Genomic DNA, 21,048 nt, shown 5'->3' with positions numbered 1-21,048 from the left:
TGATGTTATAATTCAATATGCATATAGGTTCTAGAGAACTGCAATGTGGAAAACTGCTCTTCTAGCTGATACAGAGATTGCAGGTGCTGGTTTGGGAAGTGGGCTTGTAATGAAAAAGTTGTGAGTTCAATTCCCAGCAGGGGCAATGCTGATGTGACCTTGAACAAAATAGCCATCCTGAATTTTATCAGCGCATATCCACTTGTGTATACAGGCAGTATGTAAAAAAGCAATCCATGTAAGTTTCTTTGGATAAGAGCATCTGCTAAATGCCAAAGTGTAATAAATGACTTCAGTAAAATAGTATGGAAAGATGTGAAATTGTGTAACCTTGGATAAGGTCTTCTGCTAGGGAAATATAGTACAAATGATAAACGAGAAGGCTGTTATTTTGATAATGTTTTTCAGTATATCAGTGTTTTGTAACATTGAAAAGCTCTGTCATTTGAACTGATTTTCCAGAAATCTTCATAAATTGCCTTCATGACCTTTTACCAAAAATGATTCTCACATTGGAGGTTCTATCGGTTACAAAAAGAATGCCCTTGATTTGCCAGGCCTTGCTGAAATTCCCAGCTTCAGCTGGACTAGTGTATGATTCCCATGTCAGATAAAACACTTCCTGGGAATGTTAACTTTTAAAGCTGCAGGATTTCCTAAGTGGCCAGTTATTAATAAGGACTTGTGTGAAACTACTGCTAACTCATTGCCTGCTAACATCTGGTCTTCCTTGTTGAGACTCTATTGATCTTTCCGCCGGTTTTTCCACCAGAAAAAAAGGACATGTATATGAATCCATTGTTCTTCCAGTTTGAATAAGTTTCCCAGAATCAGGAAGGAACTGTGAAAAGCACTATGCTTCATTATAGAGGCCTCATATGGTTAAGTGCTTTAACCTTCGTTGGACCCCATTTGGAAACAATTCTGTGGTAATACCTGAGAGAGTACGGACAAACTTCTTCATTAAGTCTGCACGGTTATGAGCTATATTTCTATGTCTCATTTTTCTCTCTCTCTTTTTCTCTCTCTCTCTCTCTTTCTCTCTCTCTCTTTCTCTCCATTTTCTCTCTCTCACACAATGTTCCACACTGAATCATCACAATCTCTCTGCCATTAAAATGTGCCCTGCTTGTGGCTGTTTGACCTCCAAAGAATAATTTCTTTGTTACCAGAAAAAAAAATACTTGTTTCACTTATTGAGAAAACAAAGTTTTTATTGCCAATTGTACAATAATTCAAATAAAACATGGTTGTGAATTAAAGTACGGGAACAGCATGGATATGGATTTGTAGGTTTTACAATTTTAGGAAAGTATAATAAAGAAAGTGCTATCATAAAACTCCACCAGGTTCCACTTTTTAAAGTTTTATTTTGTATATACTGCATACATCTGTTATACACTATACCCAATGGTTAAAAATTATAATCTTACTGCATACCCCTAGGACCTTTTACCTTCTGGGAACAACAAATCCATGGTACATGAAGTCTACAGTAAGCGGTAATGCCAAAACCTGACAGCTTTAACAGGGAAATACTGGCCAGAATATAAACGATTCATGATGTACACAGTGACTGCTGCCACAGATTCAGGGTGTACATGGTGACTGCTGCCACAGATTCAGGGTGTACATGGTGACTGCTGCCACAGATTCAGGGTGTACATGGTGATTGCTGCCCCGGATTGACATGGAGCAGCCACCTGTTTCTGGTTTTCATCAGAGATGTCCCATGACAGTCGGAGTGGAACCCCCCCCCCCTCCCCCCAACATTATGACCATATGCTTACCATGGAGGACTTATGAAAAAATAGCTAGGACCATAGAGAGTTTCAGGGGTCCTTGTGGTCCAGAGTCTTTTTAACTTTCGCAGCTCAGGCCGAGGTTTGAAAGTCAGAAGGGAGGGAGGCTTTTTTGGTAGGGGGCCTCAACACAAGCAATTCCGGCAGAAGTAATTACAATATAAGCATCGCTTTCTAAGCACGCCCAAAGCAAACATCATCATCACTCCAGTGACAGTAATTTTATATCATTATTGAATATGACTGGGTAGGGACATTAGAGATGGAACATTAACTGCCACATGCTGCTTCCAAATGGTTTTGTAAAACAAGATGTGATTTCTTTGTTATGATTTATACCCCTTTGAAAGAATCAGGGGGAAAAAAAACACGAAAAAAGTAGACTGCTTCACATCGCTCTCTCTCTCCCTTGCTCTTCCAGGACAGACAGCTGGCTTTCGATTAACCAGGGAAGGTGCTCTGGCCCAATGAGAGGAGGCACACCCCATTGTGTGTATGGCATTGTCATATCACCATACCTTTCTCTTGTCTTAGTGGACCACACTTCATGTGGTAAGTTAAGGGTTTTAAAGGTGACATCACTCAGATCAGTCAACCATTTTGAGCTTAGGAACCAAGCCACAGACATCAGATTACTTTTATTGCGGCGCTCATATGCAATTCCGAATTGTTTTTTTTATATTAATTAGAAACAAACCTACAACACAATATGAATGAATATTTTGGCTCTGCTCAATAATGCACGTACTTAGCATGCAAGTGAGGTTTAATTAAGATTCCTATGATTGATTTTGCATCTAATGCCTTTAGATTGAGCTGGTTTAGAATGTCTTTACTTTTATTTACTCACCCTTCTTTTTATTTGACCGAAGCAGTGTCACTGAACACAGAAGAAGTAAATCACATCTTCCTCGCAGTTTAGCAAGCAGTATGAAATCCAACGCAAAGTGTGTCATTACTCTGTGAATACGACTACTGACAGTTCACTTGAGGTAAATTAATTTCATTTCCTCAGTGAGCTCTCAGTTTAAACAGCTTCTGATGCTGTAACTGATATGGTCTTCTTTTTTCTGCCAGGAGCTCGTGAAATTGGATGGACAGTGAAGCACTCTCAAACTTGGCCTTTTTGAATATTTATTAGTCTATCACTTCCATCAAAAAAAGAAAAAAACCTGTTTGTATATTGAAATGTGTACACAGTTCTGTTGCCAGTTTCTTTCCTCTTCCGGAAACAATTATAAGAGATGGCGGAATACCTTGGTTGATTAAACGAATTGTTGGCATCTGCAGCATATGACAAAACATATAGCTTAAATGCCAGTTCAGTACGCAGTTCAGTACCTCCACTAACCACAAGGTATTGAACTGGAGAACCAAGGCTGGATTTAATCAGCATTTGTCCTTAACTGTGACTTCCAAGTAAATGTGACTTTTCATTTATGTTTGCTTTACAAACACAGTTTGCCACGCTTAGTAATTTCTAAAATGTCCTGACCAAACTGCATTTGTGAAGAAAAAAACTAATACTTGGAGTTATTTGTAAATCAAAACTAAGGACAAATGTTAATTAAATCCAGTTCAGGCCAAACTGAAAACACTAAACACATGGTGAAAAGTTGTTTTCATAATCAAATCTAGCATCATATTTCAGATCCTGGGCCTGTCTGGGCATTATTATGCATTGCTACACTTCCTCCAAGTAATCCAATAGTTCAGATCAACATCAGTCTCCCACTTAGCCGATCCCCAGCACTTATTATTAAATGCCAATTGACTTTGTTCATTAAAATGAGATTGATTTCTTTTCCCCTGCTTTGTTTTGTTTTGTTTTGTTTTTAGTTGAATTGATATTAATCTCCTTTTTTAGCATTTCTGCCAATAAAAGACAGGGGGAGAATAAATTAAAGAAAATAATGAGCCTACGGAATTAGATTATTAACTTGATTTACCTGCTCCATGTAATGCAGTTAAATGCAAGCTACGAAATAAAAAAAATAAGGCACTATGAATCATAATTTACAACTTCAGTTTTTTTGCTTAGTCACGGGAGAATTAGTGATTAGGTACAACAGGACACCAGGGAGAACCAGAAAAAGGCTATTTTTTTTCAGTTCAGTAAATCAGTAAAAAATAAATCAGCAGGACAAAATGGGGAAAGAGCTCTTGCTACCTTTTCAATGTCTTTCCCCTTTTCCCAGACCAAAGGCCAATAAATCATCCCCCCTTTTGTAAAAGAGAGCAATCTGTTGTCTGCTGTGCTTTCCATGATTTTCACTGTGCTTCAGCAGCTTTTCTTTACCTTGTTTTGTATATTCCGGAGAACGGTGGCGTCGAGCGTGTATTCGTTTTGGTACTGGCTATTTAGCCCTCATCGGATTTTAGAATTATTTTTGATCATCAGTAGGCTTACTGACTGTCCACAAAATAATGTAATCTAACAAAGGCCTTGGTTTTGTGTCACTAAAACTACATTCATTTTCTTTGAAAGCACAGGCAAAAAGGGCAACTCAAACAATTTGTATAAAAATAAATAAATAAAAACATTTATTTGTTTTTTACAGATGGATGTTTATTGGATAAATCCATGGTCACACTATTACTTAGAGGTCCAACAGCAGCCTTATGGGGTTTCTGTACCGCTGCTATAGTAAAACCAACTGTCTGAACTTCTCAGCTGGAGAGTCTGAACCCTGTATATAGTGTGATCATAGGCCCTGTTAACTTCTATGAATAGCATAGGCTAGTAAATGCTGCACATGTAAAGAAGCTTGGTTTGAACATTCTGTGGCGTAAACCAAGTCAATACCACTACTACTACTACTACTACTACTACTACTACCATTACGACTACAGTACTACTACTACTACTACTACTACCATTACGACTACAGTACTACTACTACTACTACTACTACTACCATTACGACTACAGTACTACTACTACTACTACTACTACTACTACTACCATTACGACGACAGTACTACTACTACTACTACTACTACTAATAATAATAATAATAATAATAATTGGAAGATAAAGAGGAAATTTAAAAAATAAACTTCTTGTTTTATCAGAGGTGTTGCTGAGTATATGTTTGGTGAGCCATGCTGTGTTAGACCTGCAGCTTCCTTTGTTTCAGCCAGTTTAATGTTTTAATGTACTGTAATGTAATCATATGGACAGCAGAGGCCAGTCAGAGCTCTGTGAGTGAACATTCACACAGTCGAGAGAGAGAGAGAGAGAGAGAGAGAGAGAGAGAGAGAGAGAAAGAGAAGAGAGAGAGACAGAGAGAGAGAGAGAAAGAGAGAAAAGAGAGAGAGACAGAGAGAGAGAGGCACGTAGGCCTGAAATGAAAGACCTTTCTGTGGGGGTTCTTCAGGCCGTGGCCAAGGTATAATAGTGTTGACATAATGGAATCTTGCACATTTAAAATAGAGCTGAAGAGCAAGGAGTAATATAGATATATTTTTACAACATTAAGGGTGATGATGAAGTCAGTATCAGGGTATTGTGCACTGGGTCTTGTATTTTCAATGACAAATATTAATCCAGGAGTTCTGGCAGATTTTAATATAGACCTCTTTTTTAGAATTAATGAATTCCATCATCTATAACCCCTGTGGTCCTATTTCAACATCTAACTACAGCCTTCAACATCTAACCATTACCTTCTGTTTTAACCATTCATCTCGCTCATGCTCCCATTGTTGCTGTAACAAAGCTATATTAACATCTGACGGCCGCCCAGCTGCAGTACCTTCTGCTTTAACTATTCATATTCCCCATGTTCTCATTGTTTCTGTAACAAAGCTATTTTAAAATAATGAATTCATATTGAATAATTAGTAATAAATAGCATCTCTTGAATTACTCTGTTTTCATAACAACCAGGTGCGTGTCTGACTCAATGGTGATGTCAGCCTTGTTCTAACTGTTTTGTTCTTTGTCTGAGTGCCCAGGAATTCCTCAGAAACCCCCAAAAACACCTCGAACGTTGCATCTGTTCTGGGACATTGGAGACAACTTGAGTGAGCTAGAGAAAAAGTTTCTCAAAGACATGTATAGTTGAAGGATACATTTTTTTATTCACATTTTCAGATGTACTGTGTTTTCCCAGAATAACACATACAGAATATAAAATGTATTTTCCCCTTTTTCTCTTTGAGTGTTCCCTCTACCCCAACCAGCCCTTATACTGAACATTACAAGGGTCCACACCATTTAACAACACGATAGGGTTAAACCATTATTCAAATTGTGTTTATAAGATTAGCTAAGTCTAGCTCTGCGTCATTGCAGGTCTCCAGTGTAATACTTTTAGCTGTGTTGATTTTGGCTATTCACAATCCTAGCATAATGATATCCTGAAATTGGATTAGCCACTGTTTTACATACAATTCATGGAGTCGTAGCCAATGCAATGCGATTAATTTCTTCACTGTTGTCAGACCTGCAAGCCAGATCTTTCCATTGCCTTTTGTTAATTGGAAGTAAGATAAGTTGTACGATTTTTTATACCATTTCAATGTTGGATTTTTTTTTTTCAAAATGCAATTGCTTAAACACATTTCAGAAGATGGCATTGTTTTCTTTTTTTGTTGTTGTAAATTTTACCAGCTAAACAGGCAGCTCCACACATTATAAAAGACCTCTGAAACAGTATCTTGGAACTACGCAACAACTTTAGTCGAATTTGGATGGGCTATTATATTAGACATTTTATAATACCCCCTCCATTTCTGCACTTTGTTTGCTCAGTAGACATGATTTGTAATAAGTCCTGTAGAATTCATAAGTACTGTCCATTCGTGTCCATTAATTTTGTTGCAGAAACTGTTCAGAAACATGCAACCTCTTGGTAAACATCCAGTTTCCAAACGCCTCTACCAAACTGAAACCATGTCAAGTGGGGCGAGGCAGAGGCGGCACAAGGTGAAGTGTTCTCTCCCCTCCACAAAGCACGCAGAAGTGTTCCTTCGGCCAACGGAAGATAGCCATGAAATATTAATAGCGCAGCGCTATCTGGGCGCTGCCTATGGCATATTAATTTGACTGTTTAATTAATGGCCTGTTGAACAGTACCATTAGTGCTTGTTGTGCATTTGGCCTGCTAATGATTTGCTCTGTCTCCAGACATTGTGGTACTTCTTCTCTTGCATGGGTGTGGGGTTAACTGTGGCTGCCTGATCTTTGCTTGTACTCCTGTCAAGGTAAATTGAATCCTTTCATTTCACTCTTTGCGTGTTTTTTACGCATGTGTTCAGTTACGATGACCACAGCACATTCCAAAGTGAGGCCTCGCGTAATTCTATCGATTTTGGATCGATCGAATGGCAAAAAAGCACACGCTCAGCACGTTCAGTCATTTTTATTTTCATGGGTATTATGTATTGCATCTGTATTGTGTAGTAATAATGTTGCTATAGTGTGCGTTGACGGAAATGTTGGGCATTCATTTGTGAACGAAGCAATTTCTATTGACTCAATGGTGAGGTGGTAGCCTGTAAGGTCAAAATTGTGTCATATGCCTAAGCCTTTTTTTCTTGAAATGATTATATTCAGAAACACTCTGAAGCTACAGCACAATAACCTAGGGCTCATCTCACAAAAAAGACCATTACATATGACACATATGAATACAAAGATAGAGAACGTGCAACACCAAACAGGCTCCTGAAATGTTTTAAAAATTCTCTTTGAGTAATTATATCCCAATAAAACTGAAAGTCATTCTTGTAAGGCAGGTGTGATGTAACCCTGAAGTTGTAGTAGAATATTTTGCTGAATGCGAGGGTTCAAATTTCATCAAAATCATTTTCGTAAAATGAATAAATAAATTTGTAATCTGTGAGTGAAACAGTCATATATCACTTTTGTGGTAAATTAGCACCTGAGCAATATGCATCGACCTTGCTGTGACATTGTTCACGCACGTGAAGGACTGTCATTCACCCAGTGAGCATTAAGTGAAAAAGAGCTCTTTTTTTCGTCGCACATGTACATGCGTGCCATTTGAGAGGACAGCCGTGGCAGTGGGATGCTGTGGAGCGGTAATGATTTATGTGGGACGATGCGTTTATGCACTCGATGGTAATGTCAGCCTTGTCTTAACAGCTATAAAACTGACCTCTTTATCTCCAGTATGTGTAGCCTGTGAATACTGGAGGACGATGTTATAAAAGTCTTGCTTATATAGCAGTAAAATCAGTTAATAAGTACAAGCAGTAGTGCCAAAGAAAAAAAGAAAACAGAAGACCACCTCCCTCTTGGAGAATTGGTAGAGAACAACCAATAAAAAGAAAATAATTATAACTTCTCTCTCACTCTGTTTCTCTCTCACACATGCGCTCAAGTACACAGACACGCACACGGCTGTCTTGATAATGGAGTATTTTAGCGTTCGCTCATTTTACGCTGTTCACATCTTATTTACATACCCGTACAGCGGGGAACTCATTTTTTTAGAGCCTGTCCCGCACTTTAGCCGCGCGTGGTGTGTAGCGGCCAAGATCTGCCACCCTGGCTTGACTAATGCTCAGCGGCTCCTTAGCATCGCGCCTATTTGCGAAATGTCACGCGCGAGATGCGCTAACTAGCCCAAAGGGACCGGGGGGAACGAGCGGCGTGCTTTAGCGGTGCCGCGCTGTTTATCTCAATGTGACGAGCGACGCTGAAGGGGCTACGCTAAAGAACGCAGCAACGCGGAAGCGTTCCGTCGACCCTGAAATCTCAGAGCGCCAAACAAAGACTTACGCTGATGACAACAACAGCAAGTGCGCATTATCCTCCTAATTAGATCGATCTGACATCCAATTTAGGCCGATGTGGCTGCTTGCGCTCGCCGTGCGGAACAAAGCAGACTTCATTAAACTGAGGCCTCGGTGCTGTATACAAACCTCCAAAGCCACAAACACACTTGATAATGATGCAAACGTGGATAGACTCATTAGGGAAAAGTATAGTATAATGGTCAGGACCCTGGGTAAGTAACTCCATAAGTAGTTGCAGGTTCAAATCCCAAGTGGAGCACTGCGGTCGTATGCTTGGGCAAGGTACTTGACCTGCATTGCTTCAGTAAGTATTTATATAAATGGCTAGTGTGTCAAAAATAAAACCTTGGTAAATCACACCAGATTATGGTGTCTGCCATCAAGCAAACAATTACATGTAATGTAATATAAAATATCAGTTCTCTAATCCAGGGCTACAGAATTGAACATGGAAGGACCTCGGAAGCTGCAATCTAGCAGAGCTTGATGATGTCATTCACAATCACTCTCAGAACAGTAGTATACATAGTTCAAATAAAATCATTGCACTCTGTCGACAATCTATATTACAAGTGCTTTCCTGTGCAGATTTCTACTCTTCCTTTTTTATGTGCAGTACGGTTGCTGCTAAATAAGGCCAAGACACTATTTTTAACAAAGTTAATTGCTTTTATTCCAAGACACTATTTTAACGTCGTTAATTGCTTTTATTCATTTGGTGTATGCATGTAGGAGATGACAGAAGCACAATACATTTTTGCCCTTCAAACAAGCCTTCTTCATTGTAATTTTTGTCTTACAAGTCAAGCTAAATTTAGACCATATCAAATCAATACTAATACATTATAGGTAAGTGAATCTACATGAATCAACATTTGCAATGACATACTAATGAATGGATAATATCAAACTCTGTAGTAAGGTTGTACTAACTCGTTTGTAGCGTTCGGTCCGCCGGAGAGGCGGATTGGTCTCGGCTGGGCCGGCTGGTGGAGAGAGCACACACACCTGGGTTGCGTTGGCTAATCATCCCTGGTGCTTAAAGGTGCGCTGCTGTCCAACTGTTCGGGGCCTAGGCAGGGAGCTGACACCGAGAGTGCGTTTGTTTCTGGAGAGTTGTTCAAGCAAAAAAAAAAAGAAAGTAATCCTCAGCTGGGAAGGCTGGAGGAGCTGGAGGCGGGCAAGCTACAGGCGGCTCATGGGAGGGTGGTCGTGCCGTTTAACTTTCTTTTGTCTTTGTTGTTTTAGCTTGTTGTTTTAGTTTATGGTTTTTTTGCCCGAAACCCGTGATGGAGAAAGGTGAAGATGGTCAGTTTATTTGATTTCATGTTTGTGTTGGTGCGCTCTCTCTCTCTCTCTCTCTCTCTCTCTCTCTCCCTCTCTCCATGAGGCAACCAACAGTTTTCCCCGGCAATATTATTATTATTATTATTATTATATTGAGGCAACACCATACCCCTGGTTTGCTGTAGATAAGTGAGAATTCACAAACAATAAGACAAACTGCAATAGGCTCCGCGTTGGGACAGAAAATGCTTGTGACCTGAAACGATGCAAAATTTACGTAGGACAAATGAATGAATAGAATCAGGGAGTGCTTGGCCTGAATGTGACCCATGCGCCTTGGGAGATTGTATCCCTGGCCTTGGGCGAACTGTCAAATATGTATCACCTTGGAGACACAGAGCTGGCCAGGCATTCTATGCCCGGTGATTTCTTGTGAAAACAACAGAGCTGTCTCAGAGAAATGTGACCCTGCCCTCAGAATGGTCACTTATGGAAATATACTTGTCTTTATCCAGAGGCTGAAACTGAGCAAGTGTGCGAGAGAGAGAGAGAGAGAGAGAGAGGGAGAGAGGGAGTGAGAAAAAGAGAGAAGGGAGTCAGGCTACAGAGCTGAGAGGAGAATGGGTTGAAAAAGAGTTACCGCGTATAAATTACAGAGAACAGCAGGTGGCATTTAAATTAAAGCAGTTCTGTAGGACAAGGACAGATCTTGCAGGGCTTTTTGAATGGGCACGGCTGCGTGCCTGGTGGCATTTCGGCTGGGAGTCCCGTGTAGCCATGCAGAGCTGGTCATTGCTTTGTCCGCGGAGAGTGGAGTTTAGTCAGCTGGATCCAGTTAGCATGCGCAACAACAGAGTGGAAGTGAAGTGAGTGTATTTTCTGTTTGAATGTTACAATTGTCAAGGAAACAGGATTTTTGTGAATTGGAATAAATTGGATTTTTGCAACTTTGCCCCAGAGTGGTATTTTACTCACAGATTAAATGAGTCATATTTAATTTAACCACATTTAATTTTTATAAAATGTTTAATTAGCTTTCAAGATCTTTATTTTTCTTGGAATAAGTCCTTTATCACAAGCAGGGTCAATGATTGAATGATAAAAACATAATTTGCATCATTTGTTATTTTTTCTTAAAATGCTTAATATCTGAATGCTGCTTGAGAAATGTTATGCGCAAATTTTCATATATGATTAATTCCTAGAAGAATCTAGACTACAACTTCTGTGGACACCGCTCTCCAAGTACTTCCAGGAAATGTTTATCTCGTCATATGCCCCACCATCTTTGGTGGCACACACTGCTCTGGTCAGTTTAATGGCTGCGTTCTGTGTAAGATGCCCAGATCTCTAGCACGATTGAGTGTACAGAGAACAGAAGTGCTTTGGAGAACATGGGGGCTAGTATAGTCTCACAGAGCTGACACACAAGAGTGTTAGGACGGGGCTATGAAAGTGATTGAGTGCTACAAATTGGGGAATAAATGAAATAATTTGGATAAGTGTGCATTAAAAAGATTCATAGGCCTGCTGGAGGCTAGTCCTGATAGCTTAGTGTTCTAGTGTGTGGGCGGGCTTTGCAGTCTGATATGAACTAGGCAGGCCCACAGGGCGTGGCTTAATTACGTGTGAAGTTGCCTGGGGATGGGAGGGATTTCAGTAGGCAAGCCCCGACCCCACCCCTACCCAAGTCAATCAGGTGTCCTCTGCCTCAGCACAAGCTACACATTTATACTATGCTCCTACTCAATGACTGTGAAAGAACTGGACACGACATGATGTGCATTGGAGGAGAGCACACTCATCTCCCCTTTCCCATAATGACAGAGTGGTCAGTATGAAACAAGACTAACTGGGAATTAAAAATTGGATGGGAAAACATAGGAGAACAACTTTAAAAAAGGATCGGTTTTGTTCTTTTATTTCCTGTTATTTTTCGTGACAGGAAAACATGGCCGTGTTTAAGCTTATCAAGCTATAAGTACACATTTAATAGAAACGTTTGTTTGAAATTGGATTTGAAATGTTGTTGGGTGTGAGAATTGCGGATGTAATGTCTTGTATCAGCTCAGTTGAAATAGAATTGCATGGTATCCATAATTCAATTTGTCCATATTCCCCCTCAGGACAAGGTGCCTGCCTGACGGTGTTCCGTGACCCGCGATGGCATATTACACCGGAGCGACAGGGAGTGAGGACTTCTAATGCTCCAAGGAAAGAGCTAACCAAAATTGAATACGAGAGAAAAAGATTTGGAGGCCACGTTGTTATATTCCCTTTGCTGACTGTATACCATATGCTGACAGACGGTCGTACTCAGCGTACGCTGAACAGAGAAATTGGGTGAAGGAACAACAGGATTAAAGTGAATTGGGCCCCAGAACGGATACGGTTAGCACCATTTTCAAAAAAAAAAGGAGAGGGCGGAGTTCAGGAGGCGAGGGGGGAGAGTTAGGGGAGGAAACCGATATCTGTGAGAGTTCCTGCTGCCCACGTGTTTGCCCTAACGGTTCTCGCACGCTCCTTTTTAAGCGAGCGTCCAAACGGAGGAGCGCCCAAATCAGCCGCCTCGCGTTTATCGCCGGGGCTCGCATGCCTTATTCATGAGCCCCGTCCCTCCCTCCTCCCTCCCCCTCCCCCCCCCGCCGGAGGAAAGGGTCCCGTGGCTGCGCCGCGTCCCAGTTAAGCCTTGATCAATAATGCAGGCCGGCTGAAGCCCGGCGATTCAGGTGCACCGGCGGCTTTACGCCTCTCAGTGTCTGTGGGGGCGGAGGGGTTGGGGGGGTTTGGGAGTGTGGGTGGGGGGGAGGGGGGGGCGTCGGCACGGTGACAGCTGGAGCAGGGGAGGACTGAGGCAGACGTGGAGGTGGGGGTTGGGGGTGGGCGGGGGGGGGATGCAGCATCGTAGTCAAAGCAGTGTTTATGGTTTATGCAACTGTCTTTGTAACCCGGAGAGATGCGGGTTTGAATCCCAGGTGGTGGATCAGCTGCAGCAGCCCTGCGCAAGTGAACTGATTTCAAGTTGCACTCGCGATCCCTCTGTGTATGTTTTTATTCATACGGTGGTAGAACTATAACGCTGAAGAAATCTCACATGATAAATGTCCGTCTGTATAAATGGAGATTCGGAGAGTGGAACTGGAAAGGGAGGTAGGGCAGTGTTATTCTGAAGTGGTGCTGAATTTTATTTGAATGTACTGTATCATTAAAACAGAATTATTTCGCCTTAAGCATTTTGCTGCAGAGGTCCCAGTGACTGAAAGTGGATTTCAATGAATAATTTACAGACAGAAAAGCTTGCCAGTAAACAGTATAAATTCATTGCCAGGATAAATCTTACCACTGCACCTCCTTGCATTAGCCGTGTCCTTAGCGCACATGCTTGTTACACAACCACAGAGATGGCTCAATTTGGAGTCCCAGGAATTATTTTTTTTGGAATAAGATAGGTAGACGTATCCCCGGACGACCACACACTGTCGCACATTATGTTTTACTGTGGTTCCATTAAGGCCAGCAGCGACTCATTTGACGGTGAGTGCCTCTCTATCCACGGAGCCGGCAGATGTGTCTCTGTATCGGTGGAGCGTGGCACCTGGCAGCTCTACCCTATCGCCACTGAGAGCCAGGGTTCCGGCAGTTTCCGAGCCCCCGGGGGGGCAGTGAGGACGGAAGCGACAGCCCCTCCCGCTGCCACGCGACGCCGACCCCACCCCCCACACCCGCGTTGAGGCGAAGGTTTAGCACCACGGGCAGTTGACCCGTTCGTGTCTGTTCGAGTTGACGGACCACTTACTCAGCTCCGTGGTGCAGAGAATACAAGGACATTACAACAATTGCTGTTTCCCAACACTCTTCAATATCACTGAAAATGATACAGTATCACTGTACAAAACAAAAAAAAAAAGCTCAAAGATATTAATTTCGCTTTCAGTGAAAAAGTGTTGCTGACCCGTCATGTAAATCCCTCCTTTTGAACTTACACCCCTAATGGTGTAAGTCATTTAGAGGACAGACAAATAATTTACCGTGCATGTTATTAAAACCCACTGCTGGATACAATGAATTTCCTCATTTAATCTTCATTTTCGACTAATTTGTTATCTGTGAGCCGTGGCGCTGCCTTTGCTCGGGCTTATTAATTTAGGAGCGAGAGCGCTAGCTTCGCTTCCAATTTCATCCACTCTTTCTGTTCATTACTGTCGGTCTCTCCGTCGTCCTCCAAAGTGCTGTTGTTGCCTCAAATGTGTTACCTTGATTTCTGAAATCTTAATGAATAAGCTGATAAATAAATGATGTTTTCCCCCCCACTCAGTGTTGTAAGATGGGATACTTTTAATCAATTATTCAAGGCCGTCTAACATATTCATGATTGTTTGTACAGCGGCGCACCCAGTAAACACAGAAGACAGTTGAAGTATTAAACATTCATCACTGTCAACGACCTCGTGATAACTTCACCTGATGGAGTCCGACCTGGCCAAAACATTATCTTTGTCAGAGCCAGTAAATTGCTCTTGGGAGTATTAAACTTTAATGGCCATGTTATTTACTGCTATTTACAATTGCATGATATTTATTGTAGCAAGGGAATTTTTCCCTCCTAAAATGTACATTTTTTGTCTTCACCTTTCAATATATTTAAATTTCTGCTTATTTCTACATTTCTGTATTTTAGAGTTCACACATGTAACCGATTGCAAATGAGCTAGCCAGTTGCTAGCCATTTGTAGCAGTATGCTGCGGTAGGCAACACCATATATTACAGGTAACTGGAGCTTGTTGATTTGGGAGGTGACAGCACGGTGGGATGGAGAATCGTGGATCTATGCCAGGCAGGAATGGCAGTGTGAAGGAAGGAGCTCATTTTGACGTGACTGTCACTCCCTGGGCGGTCTTATGTTTGGATGGACTCACTTGTCAGACTCTTTACCTGGCGATACTTTGAGCCTGACTAGGGTGACACTCTGATTAAGAGGTAAGAGCGCCCAGCTTTGGGTACGTTTCGTGTAGGTTTCACAGAGCTGCTCGCTCGCTTCATTTCTCTTTCTGCCCGCTGTCTGTCTCCCTTTCTCTCTAACTTTTTTTGAAATACTGTTTTCCTGCTTCTCTGACTCTTCTCCACCCTATGTCACTTTCCTGTTCACCCCCCCCCCCCCCCTTCCCCTGTTGCAGACCTGCTTATTCCACAGTGGTGTCAGAAGACTGGAAGATATGTATTGAAAAATGGAAATATTTCAAATGGCTTGTTTCCTAGCTATGAACAGGACTGGGTACATTAGTTGCTTCTGCTTAGTTCAGCTTTTGCCTTCTCATTACATTGTGCCCACTGACTTTATGATGATTTTTAGACATTTTCTTTAGACATCCTTGTTTCTTTGGTGTATTCATCTGAATCTTGTACAGTGTGTAGAGCTTTTGGTATGTGAAATGCACTTCCTCAATAACACTTTATTATTATTATTATTAGTAGTAGTAGTAGTATTAGTAGTAGTAGCAGCAGTAGTAGTAGCAGCAGTAGTAGCAGCAGCAGTAGTAGTAGTAGTAGTAGCAGCAGTAGTAGTAGGAGTAGAAGTAATAGTAGTAGTAGTTGTTGTAGCATTATTTTTACAGTGCTAGAGGGCTTCAGGTCTTCAGGGGTACAGGGTCCATTACAAGCAATGCACTTTCATATACTTTGTCCATGGCTTTTGATGTGAAATTTAATGTGCCTTTTTAGATACATCCAGTCTGAGAAAACCCTGCAAGTAAATGGCGGTGATTTTGAGAAGCAAACCCCTATCACATAAAACATCAGCAAAATGTTTTATGTAACACATTCCAAGTGTTAATGGCTTTCTCACGAGCAGCCTTTGTGTTTTACATAAGCAGATGGAAAACAAGCTCTTAAATTCTGGAGTGAATAGCTAAAATATGAGTGTGTCCCAATGTACTGCAAAGGGTGAGAAATGCTGCAATGTCACAATTTCCCAGAAATATAAAAAAAATGTAACCTCTCATTCAATAAATACATTTATCCATCTATCTATCATTGAATAATTTAATTAGCTTTTAAATTGAATAATTTAATTACATTTACCAACTATTATATATATATATATATATATATATATATATATATATATATGAAAGACAGATAGAATGCAGGCCAAACATATTAGGCTACCTGTGCTAGGTAGAGAACAATTCAGTTAATATTTGCACATTTATTGAATAGCAAACCAAAATACAAACATTTTTTTCCAGTTTACCTACAATAACATTGCTGGTCTAAAAGGATAGACACACACACACACACACACACACACACACACACAGTATGTCTCAAAATGCACACACACACACACAGTATGCATTTGAGACATGTCATATACACATTTTATAATGCATGATGACCATTCTTAAAAAAAAAAATTAAAAAAAAAAACGTTTCAGATATATGACTTATTTTGGGCTCAACAGATGTGTTATAATTTGATATTCAGAATGAGTGACATTGAGTTATACGACTGAATCTTCCACAGGTCTCAGGTCTGCTCTGAATTAGAAGACTTCATTGCAGTCTGACAGCATGACGAATCTGCAGCATCTGCTGTGGCCTGACAGAGATTGATTGGCGCTGGATATTTCCTTGCTGGTCTGATGGCTGATTTATGCCCGAGCTCGCCGGTGATTGCATAAATGCCATAAAAACGAAGTAATCACAGCTGTGCTCGGGTATGATAGGGGAGGGACCAAAGCAACCAGAACTGAAGATGGAACAGACAAGTCCCCGGACCAAATGGCAACGCTCATTAAGGTGAACCAGAGGCAGTGTCAGATAAATCTCTGAAGTTCTCGCATTCTTGTCCAAACTCCTCAAAAAACAACACCGTATCATGAAGGTAAAGTCATGAAAAGATAAACTTGCATCTATATTTTTCCTGTTGCTTACACGTGAGCCTTATGGTGGTCGGCTGTCTGTCGTCTGAAATGCAAGTTCTGTTCCGGAACATTCCTACTGAATGTTTGTTACTGTGGTTGCAGAGCCAGAAGAGGTGTGTGTGTGCAGATGGAAATTAAATGAGTTTGCATAACTCATAAAATATGCATGCCTGCACAAAGAGAAAAAAATTATAGCAGTTTTTTGGTGGCCGAATTACATTTAGGGAGCGGAGGTGTGTACGGGTGGGGGGGTGGGGGGGTGTTAGCACATCAACTCATAAATAGTTTACTGACCCACAGATGATTCATCAAGTTGCGTAAGATAAATTATACTTCCAAGCTTTGCCTTATTGCCCTTTCCCTGGAGAGTGAATTGAATAAAAGATCAGATATGAAAATCCTGTCTGTAACCCGGAGGTTTATCCCCAATGACACCTGCTTCGTGCTGTTCTGGTCTGATACGATCGCAATTGAATTCAGTGTCACTAATCCTACTGACACACCGCAGGTGAAAATTGAAAAGGAAAATAGTGACTGAAACGGAAAGCCCACCCTTGTACACGCGGTTGTGATGCCCCCAAGCCCCCCCCCCCCCCCAGCTATATCAAGCCCTCCTTCAACTTTCTTGTGGCATTCCAAATGCCTAGAGCAAAGCATTAACAGAGCTGCACTAGGAACAGAACATTATAATTGGTTATGCAGAATGATTTATGGAAGATTCAAATGGTTAATAATGGTCATGATCACCCTGTAGTACACATTATAAAGGAAAACCAGTTCGAGAACACGTGAAAGCAAGCCTCAAGGGATGGCTTGCTTACTGGTCAGCCAGTCTGCTTTTATGACAGCTTATTAGCCACACAAAGCCGGCCACGCATTGTAATCCACAGAGGGATTGATTTAAATCATTTAAATCTTCTCTCTTTCATATGAAGGTTTATATTGGACTGGAATCCATGATGTATTAAAAGTGTGTCTGTTTTCCACAGGGTTACACACACTGGGAGATCAGGACCTGACCCTACAATCAGTAATGCCAGGACTGCGGAAGGAGGATCAGAAAGAGATACTCTTCCTCTCCGGCTGCTGTTAATTGTGCTTGTTCCCTCTCACAGCCGAGGGGAGCCCTGCCCCTCTTTTTCTAAATTTTTGTCTGGCCCTATACGGACTCACGCGGGCCAGAACACTGATTGGCGAATGATTCTGGCACGGGTCGGGCACTGCGTTTAGAGGGGCTGTCCTTAAGTGATTTGTGGCGCGTTTGGTCCTCGATCGCAGAAACTTACACCTTTAAATCACCTTCCATTTACCCGCACATTACTCAAAACGGCCTCGGAGAGGCACAGAGTGGAATGTAATGCGCGTACAAGACTAATGGCCGAGCGATGCAGGCGGGCCAATACTCCCGCTAATGCATGTAGCTCTGATGGATGGCTTTCTGAGTATCTTTTTTGCGCGTTGTTGGTGGAGACGCGGCCGACCTGTATTCGCCGGCGCGGTTTTATTAAAACGGCACCTCCTGCTTTTGTTTGCTTTGGCATTTCGGTTTGGAACTGGGATTTCAGACATAACCGAGAGGGCTCTTGGCAAAGTGGTTGAAAGAAGGTTTGCTTATCCTATAAGACATAAAAAAAAAACAACTATTGTTCTCTGCGTTCAGAATTTGCTGCTGCCCTGTCAATAGATTGCAAACTCTGTAATATGTGTGTTCATATTTGAAATACCATCCCTCCTAAACCCTCTCAGGTCTGTTTGCTGGTGGCAGTACCAGCACAGAACCTCCGTCACGAGCACTCCAGGTATCACGAGCAGGAGCTCCATTGAGGAACGAGCCTCTCGCCATCAGCCTCTCCGCCGCTCATTGTCACCCGCGTCCGCGCGAGCTAATGCTTTTAGCGGTATTAGTCCTGCGCCCGCGATCCCGCGCCGAGCCGAACGCGGCGGCCGCGGCGGCCCTGTTAACATGCCGGAGCCGAACGCCGACCGACGGGACCGGATTGAAGGGGGCCGCAGGTGTATGAATACAAAGCAGGGCAGACCCCGCGCGGCGGCGGCGGCGGCGGCCTACCCTGAATCCTAATGGGGAGGCTCGCCGCCGCGCAGGAGCGGACTGATATCGCGGCTATCGGGCGAGAGGAGGAGCAGAATTCGCCATCGCCGGTTGGCTGTACCGAAGCTGCCGTTAGCATAATCGGTCAGGCCAGTTTAGGGACCGCTCATTCGCAGCTGATTTCTTCTCTGTTGATCCCGCCTGATGACAGCGGATCTTCCTTTGTGCGCGTCCTATAATTTCAATTAAATTGAGAGGAAAAGCGCTTGGATTTCAATCTGTTACAAAATCATAAAATGCCTTGCCAAAATAAAATGATTTGATGTGCTTTATCGGTAATGATACTGCACTAAATTAGAGATAATGTACTGCTAGTAAAAAAAAAAAAAAAAAAGATTTGCTGCTGATGGGTGATCTGGAATTTGGCAGCTTGTTAAATCATGAGATCATCTGATACTGATTCAGGCCCAGTATCAATTGAAGGTGAATTTGCTGTCCGCCTTGGTGACCCTACGGCCTATTTAACAGGATGCTGATTGCATGTCAGTGCTTTGGTGGAAATGGGGAACTGTTTGGGCCTGGGACTTGAAGAACTTGAAGCCTGGAAGTGAACACAATGTCAGTGGCTCCACTGATGTGATTTTGAGTCAAGAGGCAAGGGTTGTTCAGCGATTAAGGTTGGTTTGGATTTGGTTTCCTGGGTTTATTTATGCAATTGATCTTCATCATTATTTCCTGGGCAGTATAAGCTAGATGATGTATGTGTCTGTAAGTAACCTCCAGCTAATGACTTTGCAACACGACACTGACTGTTCAACAGTCATTGAATTAAAGGACGCTCTTAAACCTCACGCTGAACGGCTCTTCCTCCTCTAAATCTGCGGAGATAATCTTTCATTCATCCCTGCCCTCTCCCCACAGACACATTCCTCTCTAATAATTCTGCCTTTTCTTGCATCCGAGATGAAAAGCAACAATCAGGCCGGCGAGAGGGAAGAAAATGAGCGTTTAATCCAAGGTGCGAGGGCGTACGCGAGCCGTCCAATCAGGTCCCGGCGAGCCTCGCAGATAAGTGTGAGCACGGCAAGTTTATTCAAACTGATGAGGCGGTGGGTTTGGTAGGGAGGTGGGGGGGGGGTTTTGGATGTGGGCACCATTGTGCCATCTGTGGCAAATGAAAAAGGAGCGGGGTAGGGGCTGCTAACGCGTCCGAGAGAATGGCGGTAAAAGCATTACCGCCGCGCGAGAAAGACATCGCTCTTTATGGTTCTGAAAGACAGGGAACCCTCCATGCTCTCCGCACTGTAATCTAAATGCTAAACCGAAACCAATCTCTGGAGAGAATCGGGTCCACGTGTGGCTTAAAATCACCCGGGCCTTTTGAGAGAGATGCAATAAAAAAGGCAATAATTCCCAGTCGACGCTTTAAAACATTAGAAGGAAAAGTAAGCGCGAGTCGAAATTAAAATGTCAGCGCACGTACCGGCTCCCTCAGTACCCGAGAATCGGTTACAGCCCCAGACGTGAAGCACCTGTGCTTTTGCGGGAGTAAAACAGGCATTACTGCCCACTGCAAAAATTACAGGGTTATGCTCACAGCCATTCTTCTGGAGAAAAACCGCTCACCTGGAGCTCGCTATTGCAGAATTTCGGCTGGAGTTAGCGAAAGGCCACCTTTGGTATGTGAGCAGTCTCCCACCTCACAGGCGGTGCACATGCATTATGCATCGCTCAGGTGTGAAGGAGCTTTATTGAAGCAAGCCCTCTCCCACAGTCAGGGTCCATGAACACTTACAGCATACACAACTAAGCCCATGCCCACCCGTCACTGCAAGCACTGATGCAGCGGTTTGTTTTGTTCACACGCAGGGGAGCAGCAGTGTAGAATAATGGGTAAGAAACTGGGCTCGTAACCTAAAGGTTACAGACTCGGTTCCCAGGTAGGACACTGCTGTTGTAGCCTTGAGCGAGGTACTTAACCTAAATTGATTCAGTATACATGTATCAATTTATACATGCTGTATAAATGGATACAATGGAAAAAAAATGGAAAAAAAAAAAAAGTTTTGTAAGTCACTTTGGATTAGAGTGTCGGTTAAATGCCAATGATGTAATATAATGTAATGGGAGCACAGTCACTGCTACCACTGATCCAAGAAATTCGATCGATAACAATTTCCGCCAGCTCCCAATTTCAGCACGAGAGCGCCCCTC

General features: G+C 42.4%; 1 long non-coding RNA gene across 1 annotated transcript; it reads left to right on the top strand.

The window, feature by feature from the left end:
- Nucleotides 1-14,711: 14,711 nt before the first annotated feature.
- Nucleotides 14,712-18,213, top strand: LOC135257968 (uncharacterized). The gene is made up of 3 exons (XR_010330825.1): nucleotides 14,712-14,838; nucleotides 16,385-16,744; nucleotides 17,774-18,213. It is a non-coding gene; the product is annotated as an uncharacterized LOC135257968 (long non-coding RNA).
- Nucleotides 18,214-21,048: the final 2,835 nt, after the last annotated feature.

The sequence above is a fragment of the Anguilla rostrata genome, chromosome 6, assembly GCF_018555375.3.
Source record: "Anguilla rostrata isolate EN2019 chromosome 6, ASM1855537v3, whole genome shotgun sequence".
Lineage (NCBI taxonomy): Eukaryota > Metazoa > Chordata > Actinopteri > Anguilliformes > Anguillidae > Anguilla > Anguilla rostrata.
This window is presented reverse-complemented; position numbering and strand designations above follow the sequence as displayed.